At 30.6% G+C, this 17,506-nt stretch overlaps 1 protein-coding gene across 2 annotated transcripts in view; it reads left to right on the top strand.

The window, feature by feature from the left end:
• Nucleotides 1–17,506, top strand: part of LOC107443268 (NACHT domain- and WD repeat-containing protein 1) — an 84,942-nt gene that overhangs the window by 38,656 nt on the left and 28,780 nt on the right. The gene's annotated exons all lie outside the window — the stretch shown is intronic.

Below are 17,506 nucleotides of genomic sequence, written 5' to 3'. Positions count from 1 at the left end.
TCGCAATCCGATGCTCGCCTTACTCGCTCATTGGATACGTTCTTAACGTCTAGCTTTTGTATACTTTTTTGAACACTGAAGTTCCGAAAACTTTTCACTGTAGAAAATTTTAAACGTGTACATTTCAATATTAACTTGAAATTGCAAACAGTTCACATATTTTTCTTAATCACACTATTCTAAATTTCAGTTGTTGAGAAAAGTAACTGTTGTAAGTTTTGTTTTAAAGTCTTTCCCACAAAAGGGCTAAAGCCATGTGTTGTAAAACAATATGAAATTGTAGTCTGCCACTGAACGCCGGATGTAAAGCATCGGCTTCGCTAAAGATAATTTTGTATTTTTAATTCTCTGAATGGCGCCACCCTAATATAGAATTTGTGAAATAAATGTATATATTTTTGATTGTTGATGAAGCCCATCATTTTGCGTTTTCATCAGTGTTCAGAAGCAGAACAACTATAAGTTCTTTATTTTATCACAAAAATATAAAATGTATAAAAAACAAAGAGTAAGAAAATGAGTATAGTCATAGAAAAAGTTAAAATTATAATATAGTATTTATCAGTTAAAATAAAACTTTTTGTTTAAGTCATTGTTAACAATTCAAATTTCTCCGAAGCAATTCTAAACCTTAATTTTGCTCACTACGTGCTCTTGCGCGCCGAATCCAATCAATTAAAAATGAAAACTGTTGCCAGCGCGAGAAAAGAAATATCATCGGTTTTATTGATACATACATACGTACGTATTAGCGTTTTATATAATATAGATAGATTACAAAAATCATTATAAAATACAGATGATAGAAATATATTTTATTTTATGCAGTCGCAAAGTAATATTATTTTCAAAGTATTAATTTTTATGTCAAAGTATATTTTTTTCAGTTTACAAAATTAAAAAGTAAAAAATCTGCAAAACTTACATTCTTAAATTAAAATATTTTCATATTTAATGAAACAATATTTAAAATTTTTTAACATTCATCAGTTTAGAAATTAATTAGGAAATGAAAATATAGTAGTTTTAATCATTTTATTTATTGACTAGGCGGCTTAGACCCCTGTTGGCTGCTGGTCACTAACGCCGTTGATTCTTTTGCAATAATGATTCTTGGCACACAACAGTTTTCTCTACAAAAGTTTAACTTATTTACTTAAAATGTTTGTACTAAAAAGATTTCGGTTTGCTTATTCTTGCGCCCCCATTTTCATCGTGAATCAATTAAGATCTATTAGTGAGCATATATTATTTTGCTTAACAATATTTTTTTTCTTAAATTTTAAAGCTAAAAGTATATTATTATTTCAAATTTGATTTCGTTTACCAAACAGGCTTATATTTAAATATAATTTGTGCATGCAACACGTAGTGGATGAAGCTGATAGTTAAGTTCTTAATCATTTAACGAATTTCTTTAACTGTAACTTACTATACTATACTAATGAAATTTGTCCAAAAAAATTATAATTTTTAAACTGTTAATGAGTTTAGATTCTAATTAAAGTAAGTTTTTTTTAAAAATTTAGTGTAAAAAAGTAATATCAGAGTTACGTTATGATAAAGAAACAACTTTATAGTTTCAAACTCTTAATTTTGAAAACAATCAAAATCGGAGTAGAATAAGAAGAATAAATGTTACAGGTAAGTACCTTCAAATTAAGGTTACAAAAATGCTTTAGTGGAGAATAATACCTTTATGTCTTTTATTAATTATATGCTGATGGCAACAAAAAAAAATATAGAAAGGGGGAAAACTGGATCTTATCAAGCGAGTTTCTGGTCAGTAAAAATTCACCGAAAACTATACAAAACTGTGTTGTAATATTACCACATAATATAGCTGTATTGTATTGTGTTTTTATGTTATACAGATAAAGTTATGCTGTACAGAAAAGATAAAAGCTCAACAACTCCTCCTGTGTTGATTTTTTTCCTCATAAGAAAAATTCTTGTGACAGAGAAAAAATTTTCAGTTTATTTTACACGTCAATGAAAAAATTGTCTTTTTTAATTTATTTATTCTTTAGTGTTTCAACACATTAAAGGGACATGTTCTCTGTTTTGAGCCCCGCCGAGTTGTTGTACGAAATAAAATGCAGGTTTTGTCGAAAAAAAGTCGAATTAAAAAAATCGGAAGTCTTCTCAATTCAGATTTAATGTTTCAAGACAATGTTTCGAGACTTAAGAAATCCGAATTCCGCTCAAAATGCAACTATTTATACGTGATAAACACAATTTATAGAGCCTCTTCTCTAATGACCATCCTCAATGCAAATTTTCAAAATTCTTGTCAAAATTAAGATAAAAAAAATTAAGCGCATTTGGATTGCAAATTGAATTTTAAGGAAGGGAAAATCCAGTAGTAAATTAAAGCATTTAAAAATTAAAGCATAGCATTGTATTGTGGCATCATCAAAACTAGAATGTAGCTGTAAATAATTATGTAACATGTCTTCAGCATAAACTAATAAAATGTAAATTTTGTGTCAAAGTTATTATATTGTAGTGGTTGACATTCAATTATTATATAAGAAAAGTTATTGAGATTGCTTTTGTTTTTTTCCCCACTTGTGCAATTTCCTTTTCGTTTGTAACATTCCTTTCTTATGTAATCAAAAAGTGCTTTGCAAACGATTTGATAACAGAAGTTACGGAGGAGAGGGGAGCTTTTAAATATGCAACCTCTTCTTGCATCTGCTCCCATCAAAACCTTGTATCATGTAGGTGCTAAAGGAATCGCCTGCAAAGGGAAGTAGTATTCTATGTTCAAGAAACAGATCTTATGACGTCATAGATGATGTCACTTCTGACGTCATAAGAATTAAAAATGACAGCGGGAATGTTTCACTGCCGACGCACGGCCAAAATCGTTATTGTCAGTTTATTTCAGTGAGGAGCAGGAAAATAAGGGAGTTATAAATCTCATCTTAGTCATAAAATCATAGTAGCATCTCTCCGTGAAGAAGTAAGGAAATAGAAAATATTAAATTATAATAATGTTTTTCATTGTTTACGGAAAGAGGGACAAAAGAAATAAATACTTTTGCTTTTTTATCTTCTACAAACGATATTCGATAACCAAGAGATTCTTTAAAAAAATTCGTTTGTTTTGGTTCATATCTTCTCGTCTGCATTTTTGAAAACTGAATTTTTAAATTTTTTTTTAAATAATTTTAAATTTCAAACTTTGTTCTTCTAAATAAGTCATGTTATTTTCTAATTTTATAATCAAAAGAGATTCCCGATAATATCAGTTTGTTTTGGTTCATGTCTTCTCGTCTTCACTTTTAAAAAAGAATTTTTTTTAATTTTAAGTTTTAAATTTTGCCTTTCTAAATAGATCATGTTATTCTCTAATTCTATAATCAAGAGATTCCTGATAATATCATCATATATATTCATCTGCACGTTTTAAACTAGCATCCAAATAGTTTTTTAGTAGAATATAGAATATACTATTCTTTAAGCAATTTTATCACATTTATTTGATTGATAATGGATTTCGTAAATTGAAATCGTTTTCAGTGTTGTTTAATTTTTCGATTTTTGGAAAAGAAGTATTTTTACTCATTTTTATTTTTAGACTTTTAATTTTTTACTCATTTTTTTCAACCTTCTTTTTTTTCCAACAACCCTTATCTGCAAATTGCTAGATTTTTTGGGGTTCGTTTTTAGATTTTGTAACTCTGTTTCTTTGATTGATAAAAATAAAAATTTGATTTGCAGGAGTATACCTCGGGGCTGGCCAGCGAGGTACATCCCTATCGTACTTATTTAGTAGATAATGCTGAATACTATAAACAATTTTTTCCACAAAAAAAAAGATATATTATTTTTTAGGTGATTTTATCTTACGTATTTAGTAGATAATTTGGAACAACGACAATTTTTTTCTGTGGAAAATAAAGAATATATAATTCTTTCAGCAATTTTACAGTACGTAATGCTAAACAAAGACAATTTTTCTACGGGAAATATAGAATAGGTATATTATTCGTTAAGAAATTTTATAATGTGTATTTCGTAGATAATGCGGAACAACGACAGTTTTTACTATGCAAATCAGGAATTTTGTAACTGTTGGAAGCATAATTGTCTTTATTTAAATACAGTTCTTAGTATTTTTAATTTAATCGTATTTTTTCTCTCCCTAAAATCTTAAAATCATTTTTCTAAGATCAAAATTATGCATTCTATTTAGCATAATTTTATTTAGTTATAGTAAACTCATTCAGTATAATTCCATTTAGTTAGGATTCATTCAAATGATACTCGTATAATTACATTTTGTTCTTATGCATTCATCCAGCAATTCAATTTAGTTTTTATGTATTACATTTAGTTTCGCTGTTCATTTTGAAAGAGAGTAAATTCATTTTTAAAACATTAACTAGTTAATAAAAAATAAAGGAGTAAATAATAAAGATAATTGTTTTCATTGCTTACATTTCTAAAAAAATTTATACAGTATCACATTTCTAAAAAATTTATATACCTCTTTTAATATACATATAGCCATTTTAATATACATTTCTTGCAGTCTTTTCAAATTAAATAAATTTAAAAAAAAACTATAGTGATTTTGTACACAAAAAACGACTAGCTAGTTAAACAAATAAGAAAAGAAATTACCTCCTGTTTTGAAATCAAATATTTTTGAATAAAAACGAACTTTCGAATAAAAATAAACCGATTTCAAAACATTGTTACATTCATAGTTATAGTAAGCGAATAAATTAACACACAAAATTTATTTAACATAATTTGTAACCATTCTTTTATACTTTCGCATTCGTTGAATCATAGTAACTGTTGTATTTATTAAGTTTTTGTAATAATTAATTTTAATTACATCGTTCAAAAGACATATATTGTATTGAAATTATTAATATTTTTATTAACAGTTATTTAAAAATGTCAGTTTATTGGTAACCATCTTGTATAAACATCGCCATATTTGTCTAAATTCCCATTTAAAACAGATAAAGTATATATTACTATATAACTACAGAAGCACACTTTGCCTATTTTAATATTTAAATTCATTAAATAATTTAAGCTACAAGAAGTAACTCTAATTAAAGGGTAAAGGTAGTTGTTTTTGAAAAAAAAAAAAAAAAGAATCCTGGAACTTTCCATAATATATCTGTTACGTATCTCATAACATGAAAACATAATGGTATAACACAGTTTTCCATTGTATCGGTGTATTATCATTGGCCAGAAGATCACATGGTAGGATCCTGTTTTCCCATATTGATTTCCATATCTTTTTAAATGTTGTCAGCATATAATTAATAAAAGTCATAAAGGTATAGTTTTCCGATAATACTTTAAAATCGGGGGGCACCTCTTATTTTTGACAATTTGCAAATAAATTAATATATATGTAAATGAACCAATCACATAAAAGTAAACAAAGGTTGCGGTAACCCATTAAAATCAAAGACCGCAAAGTATAGTAACCAGAAATGTGATTTCAGCGAAACAGTACGAAAATTATCGCTGAACCAAGAGGCCCCCGATTCTCAAATATTTTTTGAAGTCAAAAATATTTTTTGTCAAATATCGAGTCAAATATTTTTTGTATTTCTAATTTAAAGGTTATTTGTACTGCTATTAGTACGTTTTTTTAAAATTATTTTGATTGTTTTCTAAATTAAAAATTTTAAAACTAAGAGAATTATTATCAATATTATTTTTTATATTATGCAATTCTGGGCGACATATGCAGATAAACGTATATAAATCAGTGTTTAAACTTATGAACTGTTTTACAATTACTATTCATTGGTGCGAATTATTTTAATATGTTATTATAAATTACCTTTAAAGAGATTCGTTAAATGACTTAGAACTTAACGATTAGCTTCATGTACAGTGTGATGCATGTAAAAATTGTATTTAATTTATTTGTCAGTTTGGTACGCGAAAATATTGAATTACGAATGTAAACTCACCAAATTCGTTAAAACAATATAGTACTCTCAATTTAAAACGTCATTTTAAAAAGTATTACGCGGAAAATTTATTCACTTATAAATATTAATAGAATCATAAGGGAAATATTTGAACGTGGATAGCTAACAAAATTCTTTTTAGTACAAATATTTTAAGTGAATAATTTAAAATTTCGTAAAAAGAAAACTATTTTATGCCAAGGAACAACAACTATTGCAAAACAATCATGGAGGGTTGATCAGCAGCATAAGTGCAAAGAACCTAGAGAATTTCTACTAAAGGTAACAGCTCTTCATGTTGTTGTTGTTTCTCATCCCCACTGGTCTTGTGGAGCTAGACCAGGTCCATGAGTCCATTCACCCTCAGGAAGTCAAGAAACAAGACCGGGTCGCCCAGAAAATCCTCGTTTTTAAAATCCACACAGCCAAGGAGGTGGGCCGGGCTGGCTGCACTGGAGGAACACTTGTTGCAGGTGGGATAGATCTTTCGCTGTTGTTCATACCTCATGCACTTTATGTGACCACTGATAAATCTAGTGAATGCGGTCTGATCGCCTCTATTACCGTTGAAGGTCAAAGCACTACCCGGCTTATCCCCAGAGTACCAGATATGTACTGGGGGAGTATTCCAGACTAGCTGGACACCTTGCTTTCTAATGGAGTGAATTTCCGAGGATGTGAGTGCCAAACTTTCCGGCAGAGGTTCATTTGTGTTAAGTTTAGCCAGCGAGTCAGCGATCTCATTCCCGTACAGACCAACGTGGGACGGAATCCACTGCAAATAAATATCCCGCTTCACGGAAAGTTTACTGAGAAGTTGTGAGATTGCCGTTCCAGCCCTATCTCCCACTCTTGGCCATGCACTCAAATATTGGATAGAGCTTCTACTATCCGTTGTTGTTGTTGTTGTTGATTTACGTCGCACTAGAGCTGCACAATGGGCTATTGGCGACGGTCTGGGAAACATCCCTGAGGATGATCCGAAGACATGCCATCACAATTTTGATCCTCTGCAGAGGGGATGGCACCCCCGCTTCGGTAGCCCAACGACCTGCGCGCGAAGTCGAGCACTTTACGGTAGCACAGTTTAACGAGGACCAATACCGCACACCCTCGGTCCCTACGCAGACTGATTCAAGTGGGTCACCCACCCGCACACTGACCGCAGCCAGTGATGCTTGACTTCGGTGATCTGATGAGAACCGTGTCTTAACGATCAGTCCACTGCGGGACTCTACTATCCGTTAGGATCCAGATAGGGTCTAGCAGCGAATCCTCTTCAATTGCGTGTAGTCCTGCCTCAATAGCAAGAAGCTCCGTTCGGAAAACAGCTCTTCATTAAAAGATATAGCTTGTCTATGGAAAGAAATCCCCTAGCCACGAAGTGTATGGAAACAAGAAATAGCGCATTTCAAAGAGGGGAGCTTCTCTCGCCGACCCGAGTCAAAACCTGTCTTAAATAACGAATTAACAACCCTATAGTTTGTCTAAACTAGGAACTCACCCAGCCATTTGTCTGGACCCGTGGCGGTGACTATGGAAACGAGGTATAACTATTTCAGGTAGTGGTGTGGGGTCACTATTTAGGGCAGATTTCGGGGGCGGGTCAGTGAGAGAAAGGGAATCTTTTTCTTCGGTTTATTGTGTTAGCCCTAGAATGAAGAGAAGCTACCCTCCTTGAAATTCGCTATTCTTGTTTCCATAGCAGCAGACAGCCTCAGACTTAATGGCGGGGAGAGTTCTTACCAACCATAGACAAACTATACTTTAAATAGTTAAATCTCGTAACCATTGTCACCACCACCACTACAGAGGAATGACTTGGGGAGTTCTTTGTATCGACCAACTATAAGCTTGAAAGAGCATTTTTGACATAATGAGAAGGATGTAGACGTGTAGAGTAATGTTGCCGAAGGCAGCAGTTCCCCTATCATCTAGATCCCCTGTCATCTAATACATTTGAAAGGCCAACTTCTGGTCAATGGAGTGTATAGAATTATGAATGAAAAAGTTCTAAAGTGAATCTCATAAAAGGGAGATTTCAGAGCCGGGACGCATGTAAACTCTCTTTACACACATAGTATCCCCAAGAGATTTTGAGAGCGGTGATTGGCTTTCTCGGCATTGCTTTCAGTTACGTCTTTTTGTAGCTCCTCCCCAATAACATTTCTCCGTAGTTTGTTCCCAAAATGTAAATCAATCATAAATCAGTTCCAGTATATTTCTCATACTAATTTTATGACAAATGTTAAAGTTTCGTTCAAAAAATTAAACAGCGTTATTAATTGTATTTATTAATAACACATTTATTTAAATCTAATTTGCTTTAAATTTTATGCTAATATTTCGTTATTAATTTTAGGTAAATGCAAGGTAAACAATCATGTTTTGGTAAAACATCAAATTAGCATAATAATAATTATTAAACATAAATTAAAGTTTTTAGCCAGCTTTTATGTAATATATATATAAGAATTGATTAATATTCAAATTGAATAGCATTGTGAATATCCTTATGCGCTTAGAAATTAAAATCTCTTACTTAAAATTATTAAGTATGATTGCAGAACCACTCAGTTAAATTTGAATTTATTATATGAGATTTTAAGATGTATATAAATAAATTTTTAAAATTATGGTAGATAATTTGAAAAGGATTTTATCGTATCTTAGAGGAAAATATTCTAAAATGTTATTAAATGTATCTAACATGTTATTCTGAAATGTTATTATTCCAAAAATTAATTATAATTCAGCAAAAAAATTGTAGAATTTTTCAAAAACTTCCTTTACATTTCTCCTGCGGCACTTTCATAAACGCACTGTGGTGACAAGCAAATAATTTCCTGTAATTAAATAATAAAAAAATAATTAAAATCCAATAGAAATGTACTAGAATTAAAAGAGGGAATTTTTTGTAAATTTATTCTTTAATTACTCATGGTATTAATTTAATGGACAATTCATAATCATTAACTTTTATCTTGATGGGAATTATGAAATCCAAAATTAATAAAATAAGCATCTTAAAAGACAATTGCTTGATTTCTTAGATATCAATTAATAGTTTTTCGGTATTATAAAACATTTCAAAAAGAAAAACATTAAAAATAAGTTACAAATAGGTAGGCATAATGCAGATCTCTTAGTTTTAATTTATAATAATAGATGGCGCCACTAATAAATATTAAATTAAAAAATTTTATAATTTAATTTTAGTAATCCACAAGAAATAAATAAAATAATAATTTAATTCGATGAACATTAATTTAATTAAATAAATATCAAGTGAAAACTATTCAGTTTTCATTTCATAGTGAGAATAAGAATTAAGCAAGGTAATTAAATTCGATTTCAATGTTATTTAATAAATTAGAGGGATATTAGCTTCATAAGAATTCAGGCATGTAATAATCATAAATTTAACGAAAAAAGCATTTCCCATAAAAATTAAATACAAAATTTTCTTTAAAATAACTAAACTAGTTATTTACCTACAAAAAAATCTTTGTCCATGAGGTTAGGAAGTTCTAGAATTCAATTTCGTATTGGTAAGTTCCCCAAATTCCATTACCCACTTGTAATCGTCTAATTTTAGAACATTACTTCTAAGGGTAATGGTATTTGAGGAAATATTTTTCATTTCATTTTTAACTGAAGAAGGCAGTTTCTCTGTTGAAAAAACTGACATTTCAAGTTTATACACAAAAGATAGAGTATAGAAATCACTCTATGCTGAAAATAACAAGCATGGCAGAATGAAATAGCTATACGTCACAGATGGCGTTGCCGAGAAAGCCAATCAGCGCGCTCAAAATCTCTTGGGGATACTATGTGTGTAAAGAGAGTTTACATGCAGCCGGGACCTCAAATAATAGGCGCACAATCTCAACGACGCCTAAAAAATCGCGGCTTGCGACCGATACTTTACAATAATTTAATATAAAAGCAAAAAGTTGTTACAGTTTTTTCCATTCCATAACACAGAAGTTTTCAAATGGTGTTCCGTGGAACCCTAAGGTTCTGTGTAAAAGTGAAAGGTGTTCTGAGAGTAAGAACTTGTTTTTATCTCACAGTAATGATTTTTGGAAATCTGAATTTATAACCTATAATTTATTTAATATTTTAATTTTTTTAAATGAAATTAAAATGAAAATCCAATGAGAAAGAAAGGGAATTTTTTTAAAAATAATTATCTTTCTAATTACAATATTTTGAAAAAATTATGATAATGACGTGTATTTACGAAAAACTGCATTAGCATTTCACATCGCACTTTTAAAATCAAAATAAAGTCACCAAATTCGTTAATAAAGAAATATGCTTCCCTGTTTCCCTTTCTCAACTTTTACGGCAATTCTTTTAGCTTTCGTTATAAATAATTCGAATAAAAGAATAATTCGGCATATTTATTTCATTTTAAGCTTATACACCAAAAACCAATATAAAACTAAATTAGACGACAGCTCCAGTAGTACAAATTCAACTGCTGGGATATAAAACCTAATTTAAGACGACTGATATACAAAACTGAAAACATTCCACTCTTCTTATTAAATATTTTCAGAATAAAGTAATCTTTTATTGGTTAACACGCTTCCAATTGTTTTTATATTGCTTTTGTACACTTCATTATTTACACCATTTAGGTTTCCATAGTCGAAAAATTTGGGAACCGCGGCCGACTTTTTAAACTGTTGCTTTATTTCCGATGTAGTATAGACGGCTATTATCACATGACGCGAGACGCGTGAATCACGCCTGGCTAGAATGGGCTCCTATTTTTGAGCGCTCAAAGGCAGTTTTGACTGTCTTTGTATAAAAAACCTAACTAATTGCTGAAATGCAAACGATAATCTTCGTAGGTTTCAGAAACATTGTCGGATAAAGGTAAAAAGTTAACATTTAGGAGTTATTACATTTATTTAAGTTTGCAATTTTCGAACTTTTTTAAAATTCTTTAAGATTGTCCTCGTTTATTTAATTTTCACGTAAATATTTCCCCTCGTGCAAAGTGTATATTTATGGTTAGCTACACTATATGCCGGCGAACTTCCGATCCCATCTCTGCCTCGTCTCAACTGCTGCTCGAATCGATCGTCGAACATCGACGTATTGCCTACGTCATAATGACGTCTTTTGACGTCACAATGAATTTCAGCCCAATCATATGACCAATTCTTATGCTTGCCCTTACGCTTTTAAAGATAATTACATTTTTTTTCTTCAAAGTTCTTAAGTTATAGTAAGATTTTTCTTCACGAGGTAATAAGGAACTAAATGGGTGGAACTCTGTGACATAATTTTTGAATTCTACCAATTTAGGACTTATGAGTAATATCAAATTCAGGTTAGTTGAATTTCGACTTCGAAAAGTAATAAAAAAAAGAGCTATAGTTATCTTCGAAAAGGAAAATGAATTCCTGGAGATAAATTGTTTTAATGGATGATGCAGTAAAAACGTGAAATTTTAAAGAAGAGAATTTTTTTATTTGTTCTTTTACGAGAACTAAATTTAAAAGAAAAAACTTATCTTTCTTTAAAAAAATATTGTATGCTATTCTTACTTGCATGCAATAAAATTTTATTTTGTTTCTATTTTTACTGTTTGAGAAGAAAGTAATTAAATTATGTTGTTGCTCGTGCACGACTTAAACATTTTCTATGATTTTGCAACTTCATCAGTGGCGTACATAGACTTCATGTACGCCCCTGCAGGATTTCTAAGTGCGTCCTTTAATAGATAAAAATTTTTTAAATGTTAAGAAAAAAAGGCTATGGTAAAGAAATATTCGGGTATTTGTAATCATTAATTATATTTTAATACAAGATAAAGAATGTTGTGTTGTTGTTGTTTCTAATGTCACTTGCCTACACCAGCAAGAGTGCTTGGTGAAACCAATCACATTTATGTCAGAAGAAGCTTTTCTTGTTTTTAGTGGAGCCATCCATGGCCGGGAATACGTCTTCAGCCACATACACACATCACAGCCCGTTTATGGAGTGGACCCATTCATACAACCATTCATTCATCCACAGATCGTAATTTTGACCTGAACCAGAAAATTTTGGAACGATAAGTCTTTAAATAAATACCCCCAGAGATATTGATTTGTTATGGAAACTAGAGGGCTTTGTGACCCGACAGATTTAACGTGCACCAGTCACTATTTACTACACGGGGAGTTTTTGGTGGGATAGACCTTTTGGACATGGGTCCAACGTCCTACAAACCAAGCTATCCTGGTCAATAATGAAAGTTGTAATTGTAATGAAAAGGTACTGAATTAGAACATTGTATACACTTACCACATTGAATTTAAATTTATCTTAAAAATACGAGAAGTTAGTTCACTATTCTAAGTTAAATTCGAAGTTTATTTACATATTATTATTTATAAAGTGAGTTAAAAAATGCCGTATAAATAAATAGATTTTATAACTCATAGAGTAGTTTTCTCTAGAGCGTGCGCGCTAAAACCTCGTATGCCCCATCGCGCCGCGGGTTATGCCACTGACCTTCATGTACTAATATCTGTTTAATTAATATTTATGGATTGGTTTAATTACCAATATTGCATTGCAATTTTAAGCACTTATGTATAGTAATTACGATATTTGCAAATTTGGCCAAAACTAAAAATTAAAAAAAATTCTCTTAATTAATTTTTGTTCTAGTAATAGGATTTTTTTTTATAAGTGTCATTTTTACTGCATCTTAATCTGATCTTTAAAATGCTAATTAAACGGTGATAACTATTAATTAAGTTAACGGAATCCTTAACGTTAATTTTTATTGATGCATATTTCGACGTATTCGATAGAAACTTTTTAAGCAAATCGAAAACTCTCTGCGCACAATTAAAAAAAAACTAGTTTATCCAAAAATAAACTAATTCAAAAATTACTTTTCAGTTATTCATTATAACATTTAATAATGATTGAAAAGACTTTAAATTGTATGTTACCCAAACTTTTTATCTTTACCCAATTTTAAACTATGTAATTTTGTACGTACCTTTTCATTTTTACTCAGAAACTCTTTCTATTTTAACCAACTTTTTTATTTTAATCAAATTTTGTCACCAAATAAATACATTTCGTAATATTCTTGACAAGATATCGTAAATATATATTTTATTTTATTTTTTATGATTCTGCCTTTTCTGTTTAAATCTTAACCTTCCAATTAAATTTTCGAATTAATAATAAATTTTTCTTTTTCTTAATAGCACGCGAATTATTTTTCAATGCGATATTTGCGGGTCGTTTGGACCACTTTCTTATTCCTTTTACGAATTTTGTTTTTGAAAATTAATTCGTATTTTGTCACATAAAAGTAGGACTGGAAGTTAGTGACTTCCAAATTTTTTTCTATATTTAGGGAATTTTGATGACTTTCGGCAAATTTAGATTATTGACTAGATCCCATGACTTCCTACGTTTAACTGTAGAAAATTCAACACTTAGGAAGTAATTGAGTACTTTCGAAGAAGCTTTAAAGATTAGAGGAAAAATTTTAGTACATTCCTAATTTTTGGAGAAATCAAAGGAAGATAATCGTACCAATTATCACATAAATTATTATTATCACATGACATCTATTCAGTAAGGATCGCAATAGCTAAGGGGGAATCCATTGCAAACGATTTTAATTTTTGGCAGATACTAACGATCGGCGAACACTATTCCGTCTCTTCTGATTAAGTAGTTTTTATTAAATAGTAGTTTTAAATTCACCTTTACTTTGATTCATGAATTATGATTATTAATACGATGCTGTGCAAGGATATTTTTTCGGGGGGGGGGGGAGATATGGTAAGAAGCAAGGACAGTTTCACACATGCAAAATAGGGGAAAAACATTGTAACAAATATTGTTCATTCTGTTGTTTGCAGAAGTTAAACTGGTAATTTAAAAATATTATATAATACTTATTTTTCATATAATATTACATTATAATTATAATCAACAAAGTTTACAAAGACATGCGACGGGGATTTGAAGAAAATTTTTCGATTACTTTTTGAGACAAACCAGAATATCCGGAAATATGCTTAATAAAGTTAGTTAATAAAAGGTTTGATTCGACAGTTTTTTTTTTTTTCTTTTTACTGAGAGGCTCAAAGAAAGACTTAAGAAGTTTGAATCCCAGAATTTGGGGGGGGGGGGGATTTGTCCCGACGGTCCCCTCCCCTGGCTACGGGCCTGATAGTGTGATATTAAGATATGTTTTTTTTTAATGAAAGGCTGGTTTTCTTCTCCTAGTATAAATTTGCCAGTATTAATGCTTAGATTTTTTTTGTCAAACGTTCTAAAAATATGTATTCATGCTCTGAATTGTCTTTATTTTTTTACCTAATTCTTATTTTTTATTTCACATCGAAATTCAACCTCTTTTGTTACCCTTATTTTATTTATTCATAATATTTACAATAGAAAATTATTTTTAAATTTATTTTGAGTTATAACTAAAATGACTCAATCACAGTTTGCGATAGCTCAAATGATATGTAGTACTATTTATCGAATCATTAATTATTGATGCATTTTACATGATGCTATTACTGTTCACTTTGTCAATAAAGTATTATTGAGTCGTCGTGGCTCAGGGGATAGAGCTCACGCCCCCCAATCAGGTGACCCGGTTTCGAATCTCAGCTACGACTGATCGATACGAATTCCGACCGCTCGCACCGACCACAGTGCGGACGTGAAATATCTTCAGTGGTAGACTGATCATAGGTTAGAGTCCCCTTGCCGTCTGGTTAACCGTGGGAGGTTTCCATGTAACGCAAATGCGGGTTTGTTTCATCAAAAAGAGTCCTCTACGAAGGGAAATTTCTCCCAATACTTGATTCGGGAGCTTCCTTGTGTTTTGGATTGGGTTCAAAATTACAAGACTACGGAGTTGAACATTGGTTGTAGTAAACTCAAAAATTGAGTCAGTTGTTCAACGACTGTTATCAAATAATATGAAATAAAATAAAGTAAAGTATAATTAAATGTAGGGGAAATTGTGCATGCATGTTTTTATTATTTAATAAAATAGAAATTTCATTTAGCAAATTTCCTCCTCTTAAAAATTGTATCTTGTGGTGCCCTTGTATAGATCTGAATAAAAATATTTATGATTATAAAGGAGTTTCTTTTATAACTCTAGAATCGTTCGTGGTATCATCCTGTAATTTGGACAGCACCGAAAATAGAAATTTTAGCCCCCTACCAACAAAATTGTTCCGAAATTTCGATTAAATCGTTCGGAAGGGATATTTAAAAAGCCCTGTTTTCTCATTGGTTTAGCGAAAGTCCTTTTTTTAAAAATTTAACTATAGATAATTATTTAAAAAAATTTTTTTAGACATATTTTAAAAATAACATCGGTGAAGTTAACTGGCTTATATCTCTTAACAAAAAAACTGTTTATTGAGCGTTCTGTAATGCTTAATTAATTTTTATACGTTCTGTCAGATTATGTTAATGATCAACGTTAGAGCCGGTGTTGCTTAGGGAATTAGAGCACTGGTGATCTGGGTACGAATCCCAGCGATGGCTGGTCGATTCAAATTCCGCACCGACCACAGTGCTGAAGTGAAATATCTTCAGTGGCAGACGGATTATAGATAGATCATAGGTCCCCTTGAAATCTGGTTTGTCTTGCGAGGTTTTCGTGGTCTTCTTCTGTATATAACGCCAAAAGCGAGTTAGTTCCATCAAAAAAAGTCCTCCTCAAAGGCAAATTTCTTTCAATACTTGATACAGGAGCTCCCTCATCTTTTGGATTGTATTCATAATTACAAGGCTACGGAGTTGAACATTGATAATAGTAAACTCAAAAATTGGGTCGGCTGTTCAACGACGGTTATAAAATAAAATAAAATAAAATAAAATAAAATAAAATAAAATAAAATAAAATAAAATAAAATAAAATAAAATAAAATAAATAAAGTATAGTTAATGTAGGGGAAAGTGTGCATGCATGTTTTTAATATTTAATAAAATAGTAATTTCATTTGGCAAATTAAAAATTTTCCCTCCTTCTAAAAATTGTATCTCTTGACATAGATTTGAATAAAAATATTTATGATTATATAAGGGCCTCTCTTATAACTCTAGAACAGTTTGTGCCGTTCCAAAATTTCGATTAGATCGTTGGGAAGTGATATTTATAAAACGGAATTTTCCCATTGGCTTAGCGGTAGTCATTTTTAAAAAAAATTAAACCATAGCCGATTCTGCTTTTTTTTTAAACGTATTTTAAAGATAACTGGCTTATAGCTCTAATAAAAAAAGCTGTTTATTGAGCTTTCTGCGATGATTAATTATTTTTTATTCGTTTTGTCAGATTATGTCAATAATCAACATGAGAGTCTGTGTGGCTCAGGGGATAGAGCGCAGGCCTCCCAGTGAGGTGACCTGGGTACGTATCCCAGTGATGACTGGTCGATACGAATTCCGCACCCGACTCACCCTGACCACAGTGTTGACGTAACATATCCTCAGTGGTAGATAGGTTTGTAGTATAAGTCTCCTTACCTCCAGGCTAACCATGGAGAGTTTTCGGGACTTTCCTCACCATGTAACGCAAATGTGAGTTAGTTCCATCAAGTATATTGATGAACTACTTCATCAAATTAGCTTTTACAAAGTTGTCTGAAACATGTTTATTTTGTTTATGATTATGCTTTCAAAACGTGTTACTTTAAAATTAAATAATTTAAAATCATGGGTAATTGAAATAAAAAAAAGTTTTTACTCTGAAAACCAACATTAGTGGTGAAATGGTACTAATTCTTTGAGGAAAAACGTAAATAAATACCAATATTATGAGTGACGCCAATGACACTTAATTAATTTTGGTAATAGGTACTTATTAAAATGATTAAAATCTTGTGTGTACTTAAATCTCCCATACTTTTAATAACCCCAATGATACTTACTTAATTAAATCTCAATTATGGTAAGACAGTTTTAATAGGTATCAAATATACTCACATATAAGTACGAAGAATTTATGAGCATAATTTGGCGCCAATTGAAACTTGAAAAAAATATCATTTTTATTTAGATAATGTGGAAATATGTTTTGAGGGACCCTCAAAGAAACAATATAGGAGAAAATTGCTCCATTGTGGTAAATTTAGAATATCATGAACAACATAACTTTGCCAGATGAATATTTTGCTAAACGAATATTTTGCTAAATCTAATAACGTTAAGCCCCGGTAAAGATAAATAACAAGAATTTAAAAAAAAAAAAAAAAAAAATTGAAATTATTTTAGAACGTTGTTAATTGTGTTGATATATGTATTATTTTCTGTTTTGTGCAAGATTCCGTAGTGATATTTAGAACTGATTTATTAATTCTCGGCTCTTTTTTACCCGGAACGAAGAACAAACATTCAGCTAGTAAAAGATAAAGTAAATAAATCAAGTTCGCAATTTGTACTTGTGTTTCCAACTAATAAAAAATCCTTCTGTTTTCAAATTATTTTCGACAATCGAAAACAACATTATTGTTGCGCATCTTTATAAAATGGTA

Source organism: Parasteatoda tepidariorum, chromosome 4 (assembly GCF_982258835.1).
Source record: "Parasteatoda tepidariorum strain Cologne lab strain chromosome 4, Ptep-v5.0, whole genome shotgun sequence".
Classification (NCBI taxonomy): Eukaryota; Metazoa; Arthropoda; class Arachnida; order Araneae; family Theridiidae; genus Parasteatoda; species Parasteatoda tepidariorum.
Note: the sequence above shows the minus strand (reverse complement) of the source record. Positions and strands in the feature narration are given on the sequence as shown.